Genomic DNA, 22,128 nt, shown 5'->3' on the forward strand with positions numbered 1-22,128 from the left:
CCCTTTAGCCACTGGACCGTCCTATTTTTGTGATGGGTTCTTTCCAGATGGGGTCTAGAGAACTATTTGCCTGGGCTGCAGTCGTACCCGATTCTCCTGATCTCTGCCTCCTGAGGAGCTAGGATTCCAGGCGGGAGCCACAGGCACCTGGCTGACATGGAATCTCCTAGAGGCGTGCAGGCTTTCAAAGTGGAGAAAGTTGATGTCATGTCTAGATTTACATATCGTTCCTGCACGGAAAGCTCTCCGTGTCTCCGAAAAGGCTGAATGAGCTTCTGAGGACTGTCAGTGAACAGCACAAAATTATTTCTCAGACAATTGTAACTGAATGGGTCCGGATCTGCGTGAGGAAGCAAACAGCGAAATGGCGACAGGAACGCTTCTTGACGCTGAGCTGGCGTCAGAGAGGTGGCCATGGTAACCATTGTGACAACTAGACTTGCAGCCTAGGGATGGCGTCCTGTAGCAGGTTAGTGCCAGGCAGGTTGGGCCACCTGGTGCCGCCAGGCAGGACGGTGGTTTGCGCTGCCTCTGCAGGCGCTGATGGGGATGCTGGGATTTCGTCGGTAGCGCTGTCTGGGCGTTTGTCTAACAGCCAGTCTTTTACCAGCAGCTAAAACCAGAATTAAAGGGGACTTCATCCAGGAGTACTGCTCCTAGGACGCCCTTTTCACTTAGCCACGAACACTATGTGTCAGAAAATCCAAGTGAATTTCTGTAAGGTTCCCACTTCAGTTCTTAACATCTCCTGTCCTCTTGCTATGATTCCTAATCCTCTGTCACCTTCAGTATGGTGACTACACCTGTTCTATGATGAAGCCGGCTCCACCCTCCGGAAGACGCAGTCTAGACCTCGACATGGTTACCGCCCTCAGCTATGCAGCTATGGATTGGTGCGATCATATGTCACTCAGAGCGTCGAGTTCTGCCGATTGGAGGCACGGCATGTAGACTGCCCAATCGGACACAGAAGTAGAGGCCACGGGGCGGGCTTCAGCGATCTGGGGCGGGTTTTAAACTGACAGTCGCTGTCAGAGAACAACTAGGACTTGTGTCCAGGCTGTGTCCTCTGTTGAGGACGTTCAGGTGACTTGTCAGGCTCAAGCAAATTACATGGAGGTCGCCCGGCACGCTAAAACCAAGGATATGGGGCGCAGGTCAGCGTCCTGAAGGAGAAGGGCGGCAGTTTGTAGCAAGCGGTTGGCGTCTCCCCACTCCGCGTCGATGAGTCCTGGAGGGCAGCTGGACCGGGGTCGCCTCTGGCCTTGGCGGTTGGGGACGCGACCTTTAGCGCCTTCTGGCTGGGGGAGGGGCTGTCAGGACAGGGCGCGGGCCTAACGCTCTCCCTACTTGTGGATGACGGGGAGGTGAGCGGGCATGTGGACATGGTAGTATGTGTGGTCCATGCCCACCCCAGGCTGCCTTCCTCCTGTGGGCCCACGCTTTTGTCCCCAACTTTCCAAGTAAGTGAAAAGCAGTCTTAAATACAACCACCGTCACCTCCTAATCCAGCACCTCTTTGGCCTAACCATCAATCCTGAAACATCCTCATCCCAGCCCATATCCCACAGCACCGAATTCGCCTTTCTGCAGCATTATCAACGATTCATTGTTCGTGGCACAGTTCTAACAGACAGTATTGCATCCTTTTTCCTTTTTCAAAGGGTGCTGAATATTTCTGTTTGTGCACATAGTTCACATTAGAGGAAGGCAGAGAAGGATCTCTTGAGCCCTGTTTGTTTTCTAGGTTTTTTTCTTTTTTTCGCTTTTTTGTCTCCTTGACACTGGCACCTGATCTGAACATTTGGATCATCTGGCCATTTAGTTCTGGCCCAGGGCTTCCTTGTTGACTTTCATCAGGTGCCCACAGCTGCCCTGGTCTGTTCAAAGCCCAGTTCAACACAGATAGCAGTCGCTTGACGACTGAGCCTTACACCTCTGAAGGGATCTGTCCTTCTTAAATGTCTCTGTACATATAAATGCTTCTGTCCCCATACTGAGGTCCTCCTGTGTGTTGTCTGAGATGGTCAGGACACATTTAATGTTATTTTTCACATGATAAACAATAGGAAATATACGGTCACATGCATTCTATCAAAATTGCGTGTATTGTTATTTCTTGGTGTTGATTATTGCAATATTATACATTAATAGCATACAATCATATCAGATAATGATGGCTACTCCTATTCTTACAATAAGAGGAGTCTACGCAAATTTCATGCACACAGACACATTCAGATGACTTTAGAATTTGCTGTAAGGTTCTTTATGAAAAATGATTTGTGTTGATATTTAGATTGATTTTGGGGGAACAACTTAAAGTGGTGGTTTTATCTACACACCTGTAGTATGTAACCCAGATTTTGATGTCCTCTTTTCCATTTTTCTTTCATCCTAATTTCACAAATTTTCTGTTTCAAAACATGTCCCTATGTGAAACACCTGCATGTTATCCTATGTGAAATTGAGGTGGTGCTAATGCTATTTGTCATTCAGGGTAGAGAATATCTCGAGTGAGGCTAGGTCTAGAACATGCACCACATTTTCTTATTTGCCTCTTATGTATTCATTTATTTATTTTTTATATCGGTGACACTTGGGGTTGCCATCAGGGCCTCATGCTTGCTAGGCAGGTATTCTTCCTGCTGATCCACACCTCCAGCTCTATTTGCTGTTGGGTATCTCCAAGATGGGGTGTCCTGAATTATTTCCCTCCACAACACTTCAACCATGATCGTCCTGAACTCTGCCTCCTCTGTAGCTAGGATCATAGGTCTGACACACCAATGGCGTTCACCCTTGGTTTTTGTAACAGGGGCTTGCTAGGAAAGCTGGGGTATCAGAAAACACACCATGTAGCTCAGGTATCTGAAACAAGTGATCCTCCTACCTCACCTTACTGAGTGTGCTGATAGCAGACCTTTGGCTCCATATCAGCTTTGGTCAAAGACTTTACTTTTTTGTCACACACTCTATTATACACTGTCGTTATATAGCAGTTTGGTTGGAATTTCAGCCCATATGTTTTAAGCAAGTACTCCACCAGGAGCTCCAGAACCACCTGGTTGGTGGTTAGATTTGGTTGTCATTACTCTACTGTTGGATTATTTTGTTGATACTGGGATGTGAATTCTGGGCTTTGCACTTGCAAACAGGCACTCTACCACTTGAGCCATACCTCCAGCTTGTGTTTACTCTAGGTTGTGCTGTTTCTCAGGACTGGAAAGAGTGCACCCTAGCTTTTCACCAGCTGGAACTTGTCTCTGGTACCTACAAATGTCTGGTCATAGACCAGAAAAGCCCAATGTGACTGAGGCAGTGATCTCCAACAAGAGCCAGTTGGCGGAATGCTTGGGGTGCTCTACGGGGGATTGAGTGGTTGTAAATGATTCTGTGTGGGAGTTAAGGTAAGGAAAATGAGAGGCCCAGAGGTGGAGCACACCATACCTCCGGTTTTATCTCCTAGAGATGCTAGATGATTGGTGGATGGTACTAGTCTACCGTCTTCACTTTCATTACAGACTTTTTTCTTTCAATCTTGTGTTCCTTTGTTATTTGTTATATTCTTTAGTCACATGCTGTGATGCTCTTTTTTCTTTTTTTTGTGATGCTGTGGTTTGAATTCAGGGCCTACACCTTGAGCCAATCAACACTTCAGTCCTATTTGTGATGGGATTTTTTGAGACAGGGTCTCAACTATTTGGGCTGGTTTAGAATCGCAATCCTCCTGATCTCTGCCTCCTGGGTAGACAGGTTTATAGTCGAGAGCCACTGGTGCCTGGCTGTGATGCTTTTCTGTTTGTCATTTGTGCCTCTATTACAGTTTTTTTTTCTTTGTAGTTACCACAGGGATTACCTAAAATATTATGGTTTTGATATTCTGAGTTCAATTAACAACACTTAACTATAATTTCCTTTGAGGATTCTGTACCATTATTTCTGTAGTACTCATATTTTGTGCTGTTAATATCATTTTATATCTTTGTTAAGATGTGCAAAGGTTTTAGAGAGGCTACAGCTCAGGGGCTGGAGTTGAGTGTCATGGTCCCCTCCAAATCTGCTATTGGGTGTGGCTGTGCAAACCTGAACATGGCACATATTGAATCTCCAGTAACAAAATATTACAGCTATAGGTATTTAATAGATTTGTGTTTTAATTTATTCTGAAGTTCAACATCGTTTACACATTGCCTTCATGGCATTAGATGATTCTAAATTTGACTAAAACTTTACCTTTACCTGTGAGTTTAATAATGCCATATGTTTTATACTTTTTTAAAGCATCTTTTTAGCTGCAAGAACCTCTGTTAGCATTTTTTAAGGCTGATCTCATGATGAACTCCCTCAGCTTTTGTGTCTTGAAATGTTTTTCTTCATTTGTGAAAGATGGAAAGTTTAGCTGGGTATAATATCCTTGCTTGGCAATTTTCTCCTTCTAGCACTTTGGACCTGTTATTTTCTTCCTTCCTGGCCTTCAGTTTCTGTTGAGAACTGTTCTCTTATCTGTATAGTGGTTCCCTCATACATGATGAGTTTCTTCACTCCTGTTGCTGTCAGATTCTGTCTTTGACTTTTGCCAATTTGATTATATTGTGTCATGGATTATCCTTATTTTTGAATTGATCTTCTTTGGAACAGTTTGAGGTCCTGAATCTACATGTCCATATTCTTTGTAAGATGTGCAAAGTTTTTACACAGTATTTCTTTGCATTTCTGCCTCTCCTGATATTCCCATATTTTGTATTGAATTTGGTGTTGTCTCATAGGCCCATGGTACTCTCTTCACTCTTTTTCAACTGTTTCCCACTTTTTGTTGCTCTAATTGGATAATTCCTAACCTATTATATTTGACTTTTCTAATTATTCTGTTTGATTGAGCCTGCTGTTCAAGCTGTATACTGTATTTTTAGTTCATTTTCTTCTTTGGCTCCAGGATATATGTGATTCCCCTCCCTTCGTTCTCTGGTTCTGTGGAATCAAAACCACGTCTTCACATATGCTAGTTAAGTGTGCTATCACTGAACCACACCCTCGGGTCCTGTCTCTGTTTCTTTATCAAACTTCCCATTTTTTCATACATTGTTTTACTCATTGTGTTTAGTTCTTTATTTTTCTTGCATCTCTTTGAACTTTGTAATAATAATTATTTGGAGTTGTCTTCAGGTATTTTCTCTTTCTCCATTTCTAAGTGGCTAATTGATGGAACTTTATTTAATTTTACTGTAGTGCTGTCATGTTTGCCTAATTCTTGTTTATGCAGATAGCCTTGTGTTGGTGTCTGTGCACATGAAGGAAAAAGTCCTTCTTTCAATCTTTTTTGGTGTGACTGGGCTTTGAATGCAGGAGTCCAGAGCTTGCAAAGCAGATGCTCTACCACTTGAGCTACTTCTCCAGTCCATTTTGCTCTGGTTATTTTGAGGTTGGGTCTTGCAAAGCATTTTCCGGTCCTGACCATCCTGCCAATCTCAGCTTTCCAAGCAGTTAAGATCACAGGTGTGAGCCACCAGCACCTTACCTTTCAGTCTTTACAGATTTTTTTTTGCTAGTTGAAGTCTTATGAGGTTGTCTGGAGAATAGAATTGCTTCTGATAGTGGTTGAACAGGACTTGACGTGGGTCTTGTGGACTGCTGTGATCCCCTTAGGAGGCCTGCTCCCAGGGTCTCTAGTGGGTATATGTCCTTTCTGGTTTGTCTCTAGGACCTTGGCTCTGTGTTTGGCTTGTGTTTTGATGAGGTTTGCTTAGAAGTTTGCTTAAAGGTTTGCAGATCTTGGGCCTGTTACCTACCACACTGATGAGTGTGGTATTCACTCCATTTCTGGGAGTTCTGCTGTTAGAACACTGGATGGGTCTCTGGTAATCCATGCTGCTGTGGTCCATGGCCAGGTGAGGCTGAAAATGAGTCAGGATTATTCAGGGCCCACAAGTGAAAGTGCCATCCTCAGGTCAGTTTCCAAAGTCGCATGTACAAGGTTCCTGAGTAATCAACATCCTTTCACACCACAGGTGAGATTGCTGGAGTCACTTACATGACAATGTCTATGATTTATAATATAATAAAGGTCACCCTGCTGGGCACTCATAGACATGTCTCCTTTGGGATCCATGCATCATCTTCTGGTGAGGACCCAACTGGGTGTCACCACTTCCAGACCCCAGGTGGAGGGTCAGGGCCAGGCTTCAGGGATGTGGCAGGCTCTGTTGTGGAACTGAGGTTGGCAATACCAACCAGGCAGCACCGGTTCCTATGCAGGCAGGACAGTTCCCAGGCTGTAGCTCAGGGGCTGGAGCTGAGTGTCATGGCCCCCTCCAGATCTGCATCGATCTGTGGCTGTGCAAACCTGAACATGCAGGTGAGTCAATACCCCTAGGTTCTTTAATGCATATGGTTGTCCTGATGCTGCAGCTGAAAGAATTTGGAACCATGTTGCAAGTTAATTTTTGGTTTCAATTCTGTGCCCGATGGTGGTGGGCCACTTCTGTTAAATGTAACATCTCTTTTCCCTTGTGTTTTATTTTTGTGATGCCTTTCTAAGTGGTATCAGGTTTAAACATTTGCATTTTCAAAATGTTTTTTAGATTGTCCTCTTGATCTTTGTTCATTTTATTATTTTTAGGTACTTTTTTGTGGTACTAGGGTTTGAATTGAGGCCCTATACCTTGAGCTACTCCACCAGCCCTTTTTTGTGATAGGTTTTTTTCAAGCTAGGGTCTCACAAACTTTTTGCCCAGGCTGGCTTTAGATCCTCCTGATCTCTGCCTCCTGAGTAGCTAGGATTACAGGTGTGAGCCACCGATGTTCAGATATTTTTAGAGACATGCTCTCACTTTGTAGTACAGGCTTGCCTCATACTCATTATCTTCCTCCTTCAGTCTCCTGAGTGCTGAATTTACAGGCATGTACCACCATGTCCGCTTAACACTTGATTTTTGTGTGACAGTCTTGTATCTTCTTTCTAATTCATTCATGCTTTCAATTAGTTATTTTGCTGCTTCTTTTGGATTTTCTCTATAGACAGTTTTGCTATACGTGTATAAACCGTATGTTGCATCCTATCCCAAACAATGGATGGATATTCATTAGCTTTAGTCTTGTTTTCCAACACCCTTCCTTGTATACATTATTATCCAGTATTTTCATTCAGTGCTTTATGTACAATTAGACACTTCTTTTCTTTACACAAAATATTTTCTAGATTTACCTAAATTTTTACCTTTTTTTGCATTTTCTTACTGGTTCTGGTATATTTGCCTCCTGTAAGTACATATTTTAGAACTTCCTCTGGTGATAACTTTCCAAACTTTTGTTGTCCTGCAAATGTCTTCATTTTGCCTTTGTTCTTTGGGTAATTTCTTCCTGTCAATAAATTTTAGCTATTATTTCACTGTTTTGGTCTGTCAGCTTTATCTATATAATATGGTTCTCAAACCTTTCAAAAAAGACTTATTTTGACAAATTATCGAAGTCATTTTTGTTTTGATGGTGCTGGGGTTTGAACTGAAGGCTTCACACTTGCTAGGCAGGCAGGCAACCATTCCTTCACCACCCCATCAAAAACATAGAGATTAACATGACAGTAAGTTCTTTTTTTAGTGTATGGAATTATTTATTAAAATACCAGTTCAATTTCTGGCATAATGACGTTGAAATTACTATCACATTACAAGTAGAAATTAGTTACTATATAGGAAAATTAACAAGATTTTCAAAGCTTTTGACTATTGGAGTATAAGCCTTCTACAAATATCCTGTGTAGTTCACAAATATACTTAGAGAAACTGGATATAATACAATGAACAAATGGTGATTCACAGAAACCTACGTGAAAACGTGAAGGGAGGATTTGTGTCTGTCTTTCCAGAGTCAACAATAGAGGATATTTTGTCTGAAGACAAGACATCTACACTTCAAACTCCTTTGCCAGGACCTGTTGAGAGAGGGATGTCCTCCTGACAAAAGCTTAGACTTTGAGAAGCAGCTACTCTCGATACCCTATAGGACTGTGATGGACACAGATGATATTTTCTGGGAGGAGTAGTGTCTAAACTGAGGCAGGTGTGAGAGAGAGGTGGGGAGAAAGTGGTCCCAGGAAGGAGGGAGGGAAGAAGAAAAGATGGAAGAAAGAGAAAACAGGAAGATGAAGAGAGGAAATACAAAGATAATGGGAGATAGATGGGAGGAATGGCAGGCACATTTTCAGCTCACCAGCCCGCTCCTTGGACTGTAAGGGCTGTGCATTCTTCATCCCTAGACAGGTTGTGTTGAGGCCTCAGGGAACCCACCACTGGGAAAGACACCTGCAGAGATAAACCTGCTCCTTCACTTTGACCTTAGTGCTCTGCCCACAGTCTACCCCACAGTGGGCTTCAGGGCATCCCCAAGGGTCTGCAAGGAAGGTAAGTGAAGCCTTGCTTTCAGAGCTGGTTTCCAGGCTGAACTGGTAAGTGCTCTGGGTGCTGGAAGGCAGAAGGCATGAGGATCAGTGAAAACTGGAGTAGTAAGAGGCCCTGATTTGTGGATAAGAGAGGACAGTGGAATAACATGGAGAGGAGGTCTGCCCTCCCAAAGCAATGCACCTCCAAGCTGGGTCTCCAGGGTCCATTCTGAGGTGGAGTGCATTCCCCTTGCTGGGGTGGGGGAGGGCATTTATGAGGCAGACGGGCAAGTTTGACTGTGTCATCCTGCATGCTGGTGTGCTTATGCTTGCACTGTAGGTGAGTGTGTGTGGGGTTGTATGTGCATCTATGTTAGATTCTTTTTTAAAATGTGGTATTGAGGTTTGAACTCAGGGCTTCATACATGCTAAGGAAGTGCTCTACCACTTGAGCCACTCTCACCATTCCTGTTTTGTGTTGGGTATTTTTGAGATAGGATCTCTTGAACTATTTGCTGTGCCTGGGTATGACCCACAATCCTCCTGATCTCTGCCTCCTCAGTTGATAGGATTGCATGCATGAGCCACTGGTTCCAAGCTTCTATTAGATTTTTGTAGCTGCTTTTGCAAGTTACTGCTACACCCTGGTAACTTAAAACAAGGGAAATTCTCCTTCTCCCTTTTCCTTTCCCCACCCACAGAGGTTAGAATTCTGAAGCAAAAGTGTCAGCAGGGCCATGCTCCCTTTAAAGACTCAGGAAAAATTCTTCATTGCCTCTTCAGCCAGGTGTTTGTATCACTCCAACCTCTCTCTCCATTTTCACATGTCCTCTCCTCTGTTTCCTCTGCTTTTCTAGTTATTGGATTTAGAGCCCACCCTAATCCATGACAATCTCATCTCAAGATATGTTCCTGAATTAAATCTGCAAAGACCCTCTTTCAAACAAGGTACCATTGTGAAGTTCCAAGTGGATATGAATTCTGGGTGTGTGTGGGGGGCACTGGTCAACCAACACAAAGCTTTTGGACATGTGGCTGCTGTGTGCCCCAAGATTATCCCTCTTTCAAATGAGTACTGGCCTTTATCCCTGCTAGGTAGATATATGCAGAATAAAGGACAATGTTATCATGTCTGGCTGAGTGTTCACTGAGTGTCATTGCCAGTGTATATTTTCGAACCAGGGTACCTGGGTCTCTGTGGAACTCTGTCTGCTTTTGCACCTGTGCACATCTTAGCTCTATAATACAGGTGCATGAGCAGAGAGTGCTCCATAGGCTGGATAGTGTCTCTTGAGAAACCAGGGCACTGGGACAGGATCTGGTAGCCTGCTTGCATATGCACCAGCTTAGAGCTGAGTCTGGAAGCCTGCAGCAATGAAAAGGACCCTGGGTTTATTCTCACATAGATCCAGGTACCTGCAGAGAACTTGGAGATCCCCCTTGGACAGCCTCATGAAGAGGTTGTTGGGGAAAAGTGTAGCCTGGACAACATTCCATGGAGAAAGGGACCTGGAAAACTAATTATTAGTAGCATCTGTGCATTTATGAGCAGGACTCCTGCCTTGAGGTGCTGAGAGTTGGGAGACATTCACACTATCAGGAAAAATTAGCCTGGTATGAGATTGACGTTCTGGATAGTTACAGCACCAACATGGGTCACCTGTCAGGGAATGATAAGTGAGGACCAGCTCAACAGGCTACCATTAGTAATGGTGATAGATGACAGCAGTGTTAACAGTGTCAGCTGTCAAGCTTTCAGAAATTTGTGCTGAGCACTTGGTGTGACAATCCCATGGGGTTCTCACACTGCTTATCCCAACATACAATGAGAATTGTGGTTTTAGCTCAAGTTCTGCACAACTCCACAACCTGCAGTTGTCTCCGAGAATTATTTGTCCCTGTGAAATGAGGAGGGCTGGAGAAGAGAAAGACAATGGGCAGGCACAATGGCCAGAGATCAGGGCCCTAGATCAAAGCTGGGACTGGGTTCCCATGGTGGACAGCCAGGGAGTGTGGTACAGAGATGGTGGCTGAAGGAGGGAGGAATGAGGAATAGGAAGAATGAGTTGTGGCTAGTGTTAACATTATTGGTTTAGCTGGCCAAGTTCCCACTAGCCCATGCATGTTTCTTTCACATGTGTGATGACCCTTCCTTGAGTGGAGTCAAATTGTCCATCTCCCAGGTGACATTCTGGGTCCTACAACACAAGCACTGGAGTGACCTTTGCCAAGAAAGAACACATAGCAACTGTCCTCCAGGCAGGCTTTTGGTCAACTTTGTGATTTTGGAGAAAACCTTGTCCCACGGGGAACATTTGGAAACTTGTCAAGACAGTAGCTTGAGTTAGTCAATGACACATATATATCTGTATGAAAAACAATATATGTATATTCACACATTTTTAGTGAACTTGAATGGCAGGCTTTTGAGTTCATTTTACTTGTCAACAAATGACATTTTATCCTGGTTGATCTGCAAAACTGTGAGAACCCTATTTTATTAATTTATACTTATCTATTCTCATTTGCTACTCTTGTTTCCACTCCCCATGCACCTGTCATAATTCATTCAAAGTGTGTCCTGTTTGCCTGGATTCTTACAACATAGGTCCTGTTGCATAGACATTATTCAGTGCTGGGATCTCCTCTCTGCACTCAGAAATGTGTCATCCATTTTACTGTATTTATGTCAAGTTTGTGGTTCCTAAATTTTCCTTGGATTTCATGATGTGAATTCACCTCATTTTTACTCCCCCACTTTCCCAGCTTGTGAGGTTCTTCAGGCTGCCCCAACTCTGTGCCATCCCACACAATGCTGCAGTGAGTGTCCTTGGTCACATCCCTTTACCTGTGTGAGAAGTGTCTTCAAGTGGATTTCCAGGAGCTGTGTGTATGGGTCATAGAGTAAGTGTCCTGTATTTGATGATGAACTACCAGGTCCTTGATGGAATGGCTGCCTTAGGTTTTTTTTTTCACTTGACTAACAATGTTTGTATACATTTATGGTGTCCTGTGTGATAATTTGATTCACGTATATAATGTGGAAAGATCAAATCAGGGTAAACATCATATCCATGTCCTCAAGCATTTATGATTTCCACAGGTTGGAAAACCCCAGTCTCTTCTGGTGTGATTTTGAAGTATATAAAAAATTGTTGTCTTTAGTGTAGGCCAACCTGTAGCAGCATCGAGCTCCCTAAATTTTCTTACACTGATGAAAGATGATGTCACTTCCTTGCGGTTTTTCATTCTTACTAACTTTTTTGTCTGGGCTAACCTTGACCTGCCTCCTGGTATCTGTGATTACAGGTGTTTTTAATACTGCACATATCTTCTTGCAGACTATCAGGTGTTAACTTTATCCATGATTCTCTTTGTTTCAAAGATCTGTGATGTTGATATTGGTCTTGATCACCTTTATTTAGTTTTTGGTTCAGGATTTTCTTCTTTTAATAGTTTGATTTCATTTTTAAGAAGTCCCCACAATGAAAAACAATCATCCAACACTTATTTTATTTATTTGCTTTTTATTTTAAATGTTTTCCTTCCTGTTGTTTGTTTTTGAGTACTGGGGTTTGAACTCAGGGTTTTACACTTGCTAGGCAGACACTCTACCTCTTGAGCCAAGCTTCTAGCCTGTTTTTGTCTGGTTATTTTTGAAATAAGGAATGACTGGTTTTGCCCAGGCTGGCCTGGACCTCAGTCTTGCTATTTTGTACTTCCCACCACAGCTGGGGTGCAGATGCACACATGTCTGCCTATTGGTTGAGATGGAGCCTCTAGAACTTTTTGCTTGGGTTGCCCTCAAACCGAGATCCTCCTGATCTCAACCTCCAAATACCTAGGGTTGCAGGCATGAGTCACCAGTTCCTGGAAGTTTTTGTTTTTGAGGTAGTGTCTCACTAATTTTGCTCAGGCAGGTCTCAAACTCATGATCCTCTGCTTTTGCCCCCCAAGTACCTGGCAAACTTTTCTTGTAGTTAGTGTATTTTTATCTTCCACAGTTAGACCCTTTAATTAGTCTTGATTCTGTCTTTGAAAGTATCTTTTATTTCTATAGAAAGATACTTTTGTCAACAGCCTCTCTGAATTACTCCTCCTTTGCCTATTAAATGTGTGCTGTGATCTCACCTATCAAGGCCTGATCTTTGTCTAAGGCTTTCATTTTGTCTACTTTTTAGGGCTTCTTTTCCCTCATCTATGTCAAGGTTAGACTCGTTATTCATGGATCTTTATTTAGTCATGGAAGTTTTATAATAAGTGTGTCACTTTCTCAAGAACTCCAACTACATATTTTATGAGGACATCTTTGGGGAGATTATCTATGTGGGAGAATTACCATCTGGCTATTGTTGTCTTTCAATTTCAAGATTTTTAAAAATTATCTGCCATGTTTTCTGTTCATGAGAGGTTTAGTTGATTTCCATGGATGCCTTCTATGGTCTGGGTTAAACTAAAGCCTATACACTTAATCATTTTTGGTGCTAATTTGAATAGTGCCTTCCTTTTGTTTTACTTTTCATGTTTAAAAAAAACAACTTGAGACAATTGGCAAATAGAATACAGAAAATTCTTGTACTTTTCTCACATAACTTCTCTCAGCAGTACAATACATAACCCTAGTATAATTATCAGGAATTTAACATCACCACAATTATTTTAAGCAGACTACAGGTCTGAAGTTTTGCCAGTTTTTCTACTAATACCATTTATGTTCTATCATATAATCAATTAGACTTAATTGTCATTTCAAATTTCATTACCATTTATTTCTTTCCTTTTGGCAGTACCAGGGTTTGATCTCAGGGCCTCCCACTTGCTAGGTAGGTGCTCTATCACTTTAGCCATGCCCCTAACCCTTTTGGCTTTAGTTATTTTTGAGACCAGGTCTTGCCTTATGCTTGGACCATAATTCTCTTTATTTTTACTTCCTGTGTAACTGGGATGACAGGGGAACACCACCTGGTGAGATTGGGTCCTGTGAGCTTTTTCTCTGGGCTGGAATTGAACCATGACTATCCCTATCCACACCTTCCAAGTAACTAGGATTACAGGCTTGAGACACGGTACTCAGCCAAGTCATGTACCTTCGAATTGGAGACTCAACCGACATGTCACTGAGTAGAAACACTGAGGTCCTAGCACTGGGATTTAAACATAGTAGTAATAATAATTGTTTTTATCAGTAGCACTATTTATTGAGTTCTTGTCAGAGGTCATGTACTTAAGATCCATGATTTTGTTCAAACCTCAACACATTATTACAGTTCTTCCTGTATTCATGAATCCTACATCTGTGTTTCAAAATGTATTAGGTCTGTGATTCCTGTGTCTATATTAAGCAAATATCATTTTTTTCTTCTGATAATTCTTTTAAAAATGTGGTATGATGACTACTTATATCACAATATATTGTGTTCAATATTCTAAGTCATCTAAACATGATTTAAAGTCTGAGAGTATGTTCATAGGTTCTATGCAACACTGCTATATTCTCAAAAGGGATTTGAGCACCTGAAGTTTTGATATCTGGTAGATAGGGCTGTGCTGAAACTAATGCCCTATGAATGCTAAGGGATGATAACATAAACACGCATTTGCAGGTCGACTAATCATATCTTGGATAGGTGAAGGAGCCTCTCACATGTTCTTGGAGGCCAGAACTCACTGGGAACCCTTGTGCTCCTAAACACTGAGTAATGTTTTCTGTCTCCCATCAGGTATGGCTGCCATACCTGGTTTAAACTTCACCTTCATGTCTGAGTTCATCCTCATTGGCTTTTCCACCTTTCCCCACCTTCAGCTGATGTTCTTCCTGCTGTTTCTGCTGATGTATTTGTTCACACTGCTGGGCAACCTGATCATCATGGCCACCATCTGGAGTGAGCGCAGCCTCCACACACCCATGTACCTCTTCCACTGTGCCCTGTCCATCTCCGAGATCCTCTACACCTTGCCCATCATCCCACGCATGCTGGCTGACCTGCTGTCCACCCACCACTCCATCTCCTTCCTGGCCTGTGCCTGCCAGATGTTCTTCTCCTTCACATTTGGCTTCACCCACTCCTTCCTACTCACTGTCATGGGCTATGACCGCTATGTGGCCATCTGTCTCCCACTGCACTACAATGTGCTCATGAGCCCCCATGGCTGTGCCTGTCTGGTGGCCTGGTCCTGGGTTGGTGGCTCTGTCATGGGGATTGTGGTCACAACAGTCATATTCAACCTCACCTTCTGTGGACCCAATGACATCCACCATTTCTTCTGCCATATGCCATCTCTGTTGAAGTTGGCCTGTGGAGAGGATGTACCAGTAGTGGGCAAAGTTCTGGGCCTGGTGTGTATCTCAGCCCTTCTGGGCTGCTTCCTTCTCATTCTGCTCTCCTATGCCTTCATTGTTGCTGCCATTTTGAGTATCACCTCAGCTGAGGGGCGATACAAAGCCTTCTCCACCTGTGCATCCCACCTCACAGTGGTGATGGTGCACTATGGCTTTGCTTCTGTCATCTACCTAAATCCCAAGGACCCCCAGTCCCTGGAAGGAGACACTTTGATGGGCATCACCTACACAGTCCTCACACCCTTCCTCAGCCCCATCATCTTCAGTCTGAGGAGAAGGAACTCAAGACCACCATGAAGAAGACTTTGCTGAGTAAACTCTTTCCCCAGAATCCCTGAAGATGCTGGCTTTCTAGCAGGAATATGGTGGGAGGAAGCTCATTTATCCTTCTTGGTCACTCTTCCCTCTGTCTTTCCATTCTCTCTCTCTCTCTCCCTCTGTCTCTCTATCTCTGTCTCTCTCTCTGCCCTGCCATATGCCTTTCTTCCTTGTGAATAGTGATGTTATATCACTTGAAACATTTGAACATTTTTCATTGACTAGATATGGTCTTTTGGGGCACCTTTATTGAGAAATCAACATACTATATAATTCAACCATTTATAGGTTTTCATAGTAATCAGCACAGCCATTTTAAAACACCTTTACAGCCTCCACAATAAACTCTGAACCCTAAAAGTTAAGGTGGTAAATATCTGTGATCCTAACCCTAAGGAGGCTGAGTCACTAGTACTGCAAATTCAAGCCCAGCTTGGACTACATAGTAAATTTGGGGCTAGCTGTGTCTATGCAGCAAGACCCTATCTAAAAAAAAAAATTCTGAGACTTTCACTCATATACTGGCAACCACAAATATACTGTTTTGTTTCTATGGGTTTGATTTATTTCACACAGATGGACTCATACAATGTGTGTCCTTTTGAGTCTCAGTTCTTTCCTTCAACATTATTCTTTTAAGGTTCATCACATTGTAGCATGGATCAGGTGGTTGCATGATATTCCATTAATTGGATAGTTCACATCTGTTACTCACTCATGAGTTGATGGGCATTTGCATTGTGTCAACCTTTTGGACTATGATGAATTATGCAGCTGTAAATATTCATGTATAAGCTTTTGTGTATGCATATGTTTTCATAAGTTTTGGCATATTACTGGGAGTGGAGTTCTTCTTCATGGCTGCATAAAATTCCATTGTGTATAGATACCACATTTTCTTAATCCATTCGTCAGTGCTGGGGCATCTTGGCTGTTTCCATAACTTGGCTATTGTGAATAGTGCCGCAATAAACATGGGTGTGCAGGTGCCTCTGGAGTAACCTGTGTCACAGTGTTTTGGGTATATTCCCAAGAGTGGTATTGCTGTATCAAATGGTAGATAATGTCTAGCTTTTTAAGTAGCCTCCAAATTTTTTTCCAGAGTGGTTGTACTAGTTTAAATTCCCACCAACAGTGTAAGAGGGTTCCTTTTTCCCCACATCCTTGCCAACACCTGTTGTTGTTGGTGTTGCTGATGATGGCTATTCTAACAGGGGTGAGGTGGAATCAGCGTGGTTTTAATTTGCATTTCCTTTATTGCTAGAGATGGTGAGCATTTTTTCATGTGCTTTTTGGCCATTTGAATTTCTTCTTTTGAGAAAGTTCTGTTTAGTTCACTTGCCCATTTCTTTATTGGTTCATTAGTTTTGGGAGAATTTAGTTTTTTAAGTTCCCTATATATTCTGGTTATCAGTCCTTTGTCTGATGGATAGCTGGCAAATATTTTCTCCCACTCTGTGGGTGTATCTTCAGTTTAGAGACCATTTCTTTTGATGAACAGAAGCTTTTTAGTTTTATGAGGTCCCATTTATCTATGCTATCTCTTAGTTGCTGTGCTGCTGGGGTTTTATTGAGAAAGTTCTTACCTATACCTACTAATTCCAGAGTATTTCCTACTCTTTCCTGTATCAACTTTAGAGTTTGTGGTCTGATATTAAGATCCTTGATCCATTTTGAGTTAATCTTGGTATAGGGTGATAAACATGGACCTAGTTTCAGTTTTTTGCAGACTGCTAACCAGTTTTCCCAGCAGTTTTTGTTGAAGAGGCTGCTATTTCTCCATCGTATATTTTTAGCTCCTTTGTCAAAGACAAGTTGGTTATAGTTTTGTGGCTTCATATCTGGATCCTCTATTCTGTTCCACTGGTCTTCCTGTGTGTTTTTGTGCCAGTACCATGCTGTTTTTATTGCTACTGCTTTGTAATATAGTTTGAACTCAGTTATTGTGATACCTCCTGGATTGATGTTTTGACTGAGTATTGCCTTGGCTATTCGTGGCTTCCTGTGTTTCCATATAAATTTCACGGTAGATTTTTCGATCTCTTTGATGAATGTCATTGGAATTTTGATGGGAATTGCATTAAACATGTAGATTACTTTAGGGAGTATCGACATTTTTACTATGTTGATTCTACCAATCCATGAGCATGGGAGATCTCACTTTCTATAGTCTTCCTCAGTCTCTTCAGAAGTGTATAGTTTTCCTTGTAGAGGTCTTTCACATCTTTTGTTAGGTTTACGCCTAGGTATTTGATTTTTTTGAGGCTATTGTAATGGAATTGTTTTCATACATCCTTTTTCCGTTTGCTCATTGTTAGTGTATAGAAATGCTAATGATTTTTCTATGTTAATTTTATATTCTGCTACCTTGCTATAGCTATTGATGATGTCTAGAAACTTCTGAGTAGAGTTTTTTGGGTCTTTAAGGTATAGGATCATGTCGTCTGCAAATAGGGATATTTTGACAGTTTCTTTACCTTTTTGTATTCCTTTTATTCCTTCTTCTTGCCTAATTGCTCTGGCTAGGAATTCCAGTACTATGTTGAATAGGAGTGGAGATAGTGGGCATCCTTGTCTGGTTCCTGATTTTAGAGGTAATGGTTTCAGTTTTTCTCTGTTAAGTATAATGCTGGCTGTAGGTTTGTCATATATAGCTTTTATAATATTGAGGTACTTTTCTTCTATTCCTAGTTTTCTTAGAGCTTTTATCATGAAATGGTGTTGGATCTTATCAAAGGCTTTTTCTGCATCTATTGAGATGATCAAGTGGTTTTTGTCTTTGCTTCTGTTAATGTGGATTATTACGTTTATTGATTTTCATATATTGAACCACCCCTGCATCCCTGGGATGAAGCCTACATGGTCGTGGTGAATAATCTTTTTGATGTGTTGTTGAATTTGGTTTGCCATCATTTTGTTGAGAATTTTTGCATCAATGTTCATTAAGGAGATTGGCCTATAGTTCTCCTTTTTGGAGGTGTCTTTGCCTGGTTTTGGGATAAGTGTAATACTGGCTTCATAAAATGTGTTTGGCAGTTTTCCTTCCCTTTCTATTTCATGGAACAGTTTAAGGACGGTTGGTATCAGTTCTTCTTTAAAGGTCTGATAGAATTCAGCAGAGAATCCATCAGGTCCTGGACTTTTCTTTTTGGGGAGACTCTTGATTGCTGCTTCAATTTCATTTTGTGTTATAGATCTATTCAGGTGATTAATTTCCTCTTGGTTCAGTTTTGGATGGTCATATGTATCTAGAAATCTTTCCTTTTCTTTTAGATTTTCAAATTTATTTGAATATAGGTTCTCAAAGTAGTCTCTGATGATTTCCTGGACTTCCATGGTGTTTGTTGTTATCTCCCCTTTTGCATTCCTAATTCTACTAATTTGGGTTTTTTCTCCCCTCATTTTAGTCAGGTTTGCCAGGGGTCTATCAATCTTGTTTATTTTTTCAAAGAACCAACTTTTTGTTTCATTAATTCTTTGTATGGTTTTTTTGGTTTCTATTTCGTTGACTTCAGCTCTTATTTTTATTATTTCTCTCCTTCTATTTGTTTTGGGATTTGCTTGTTCTTGTTTTTCTAGGAGTTTGAGATGTATCATTAGGTCATTGATTTGGGATCTTTCAGTCTTTTTAATATATGCACTCATGGCTATAAACTTTCCTCTCAGGACTGCCTTAGCTGTGTCCCATAGGTTCTGGTAGGTTGTGTTTTCATTTTCATTGACTTCCAGGAACTTTTTAATTTCCTCTTTTATTTCATTGATGATCCATTCTTCATTAAGTAATGAGTTATTTAGTTTCCAGCTGTTTGCATATTTTTTGTCTTTACTTTGTTGTTGAGTTCTACTTTTACTTCATTGTGATCAGATAGTATGCACGGTATAATTTCTATTTTTTTATATTTGCTGAGACTTGCTTTGTGCCCTAGGATATGATCTATTTTGGAGAAGGTTCCATGGGCTGCTGAGAAGAATGTATATTGTGTAGAAGTTGGATGAAATGTTCTGTAGACATCAACTAGGTCCATTTGATCTATTGTATATTTTAGATCTTGGATTTCTTTATTGACTTTTTGTTTGGATGACCTATCTATTGATGATAATGGGGTGTTAAAGTCTCCCACAACCACTGTGTTGGCGTTTATATATGGTTTCAGGTCTTTCAGGGTATGTTTGATGAAGTTGGGTGCGTTCACATTGGGTGCATACAGGTTGATAATTATTATTTCCTTTTGGTCTATTTCCCCTTTTATTAGTATGGAATGTCCTTCTTTATCTCGTTTGATCAATGTAGGTTTGAAGTCTACTTTGTCAGAGATAAGTATTGCTACTCCTGCCTGTTTTCGGGGGCCATTGGCTTGGTAAATCTTCTTCCAGCCTTTCATCCTTAGCCTATGCTTATTTCTATCGGTGAGATGAGTCTCCTGTAAGCAACAAATTGTTGGATCTTCCTCTTTAATCCATTTCATCAAGCGGTGCCTTTTGATTGGTGAATTAAGTCCATTAACATTAAGCATTAGTACTGATAGGTATGTGGTGATTCCTGTCATTTAGTTGTCTTAGTTGTTTGAAGGTTTGATTGTGTATACCTATGTTGAGGTTACTGTCTACTGTCTTGCTTTTTCTTTTCCTGTGGTTTGGTGCTGCCTGTCTTTTCATGGTTATGTTGGGTTTCACTTTCTGTGTGCAGAATCCCTTGAAGAATCCTTTGTAGTGGTGGCTTTGTGGTCACATATTGTTTTAGTTTCTGCTTATCATGGAAGACTTTTATTGCTCCATCTATTTTGAATGATAGTTTTGCTGGGTAGAGTATCCTGGGGTTGAAGTTATTTTCATTCAGTGCCCGGAAGATCTCATCCCACGCTATTCTTGCTTTTAATGTTTCTGTTGAGAAGTCTGCTGTGAATTTGATGGGTTTACCTTTGTATGTTACTTGTTTTTTCTCTTACAGCCTTCAATATTCTTTCCTTAGTTTCTGAACTTGTTGTTTTAATGATGATATGTCGTGGGGTAGTTCTATTTTGATCTGGTCTGTTTGGTGTCCTGGAGGCCTGTTGCATCTGTATGCAAATATCTTTCTCTAGATTTGGGAAATTTTCTGTTATTATTTTGTTAAATATATTACGTATTCCCTTCGCTTGCACCTCTTCTCCTTCTTCAATGCCCGTGATTCTCAACTTTGGTCTTTTGATGGAGTCAGTGAGTTCTTGCATTTTCTTTTCACAGGTCTTGAGTTGTTTAATTAATAGTTCTTCGGTTTTTCCTTTAATTACCATTTCATCTTCAAGTTCTGAGATTCTGTCTTCTGTTTGTTCTATTCTGCTGGATTGGCCTTCCGTTTTGTTTTTGAGTTCTGTTTCGTTCTTTTTTCTGAGGTTTTCCATATCCTGGCTGTTTTCCTCTTTAATGTTGTCTATTTCTGTCCTGAGTTCATTTATCTGTTTATTCATCATGTTCTCTCTTTCACTTTGGTGTGTATACAGTGCTTCTATGGTTTCCTTTATTTCTTCTTTTGTTTTTTCAAATTCTCTATTTTTGTTATCTTGGAATTTCTTGAGTGTCTCCTGTACATTTTGGTTGACCCTATCCAGAATCATCTGTATAAAATTCTCATTGAGTACCTGTAGTATGTCTTCTTTTAAATTATTCTTGTGGGCTTCATTGGGTCCTTTGGCATAGTTTATCTTCATTTTGTTGGAGGCTGGATCTGAGTACCTGTTTTCTTCATTCCCCTCTGGTTCCTCTACTAATTTTTTTGCTGTGGGGAAACTGGTTTCCCTGTTTTTTCTATCTTCCCGTCATTGTCTTTGGTGGTGTTACTGTCCCTGTACTGTGTGCAATTAAGTATTTTCTAGCTTATAATAATAACAATGGTAATATTTAGAATGGAAGGGTGAGCTGAGATGGAAAGCAAAATGTTTAAGAAATGGCAAAAACAAATACACAGACTGGAGGGAGAAAGCAGAACAAGGTGTCAGACAAGAAGATTTCAAAGGTATAAACAGGGAGCTTTAGTGTATTAATCAACAGTAAGCTTAACAGACATTAGAGAGACAGAGAGAGGATTGAAAATCAAAAATAAAACAAAGATAAGAATAAAAATAAAAAATAAGTAAATGAAAAAAATATCTATTTATAAAAATGTATTAAAATAAAATGAAAAAATAGAAAATTTTAAAAAACCAAAAAATCAAAAAACCTCCAAGTTCAAATGCAGTGAAGTCTCAGTCTCCAATCCTGTAGATGGTGCCTCAGATGTTGTTCTGTAGTTGTCTCATCAAAGGGGACGCATAAAGAAGAACAAAACTACACACACACGCACAAGAAAAAGCCCACCAAGTGTCCCAAGTTCAAATGCAACACAGTTTCAGTAAGTTTTTCAGCTTGCAGGTGTAATTCGGTTGTTCTCTCATTAAAGGTAGGGAGACAAAGAGAAAAAAAAAAGAGTCTGAAGACAGTTCTGAGAATGGTTTCTTTTTTTTTTCTTTTTTTATTTTATTTTTATCTTTTATTATTCATATGTGCATACAAGGCTTGGTTCATTTCTCCCCCCTGCCCCCACCCCCTCCCTTACCACCCACTCCACCCCCTCCGGCTCCCCCCCCTAATACCCAGCAGAAACTATTTTGCCCTTATCTCTAATTTTGTTGTAGAGAGAGTATAAGCAATAATAGGAAGGAACAAGGGGTTTTGCTGGTTGAGATAAGGATAGCTATACAGGGCATTGACTCACATTGATTTCCTGTGCGTGGGTGTTACCTTCTAGGTTAATTCTTTTTGATCTAACCTTTTCTCTAGTTCCTGGTCCCCTTTTCCTATTGGCCTCAGTTGCTTTAAGGTATCTGCTTTAGTTTCTCTGCATTAAGGGCAACAAATGCTAGCTAGTTTTTTAGGTGTCTTACCTATCCTCACCCCTCCCTTGTGTGCTCTCGCTTTTATCATGTGCTCATAGTCCAATCCCCTTGTTGTGTTTGCCCTTGATCTAATGTCCACATAGGAGGGAGAACATACGATTTTTGGTCTTTTGGGCCAGGCTAACCTCACTCAGAATGATGTTCTCCAATTCCATCCATTTACCAGCGAATGATAACATTTC

General features: G+C 41.1%; 1 pseudogene; it reads left to right on the forward strand.

Moving 5' to 3' along the window:
* The first annotated feature begins 6,037 nt into the window (after positions 1-6,037).
* Positions 6,038-15,055, forward strand: LOC109679934 (olfactory receptor 10H5-like; annotated as a pseudogene).
* Positions 15,056-22,128: the final 7,073 nt, after the last annotated feature.

Source organism: Castor canadensis, chromosome 14 (genome assembly GCF_047511655.1).
Source record: "Castor canadensis chromosome 14, mCasCan1.hap1v2, whole genome shotgun sequence".
Taxonomy (NCBI): domain Eukaryota; kingdom Metazoa; phylum Chordata; class Mammalia; order Rodentia; family Castoridae; genus Castor; species Castor canadensis.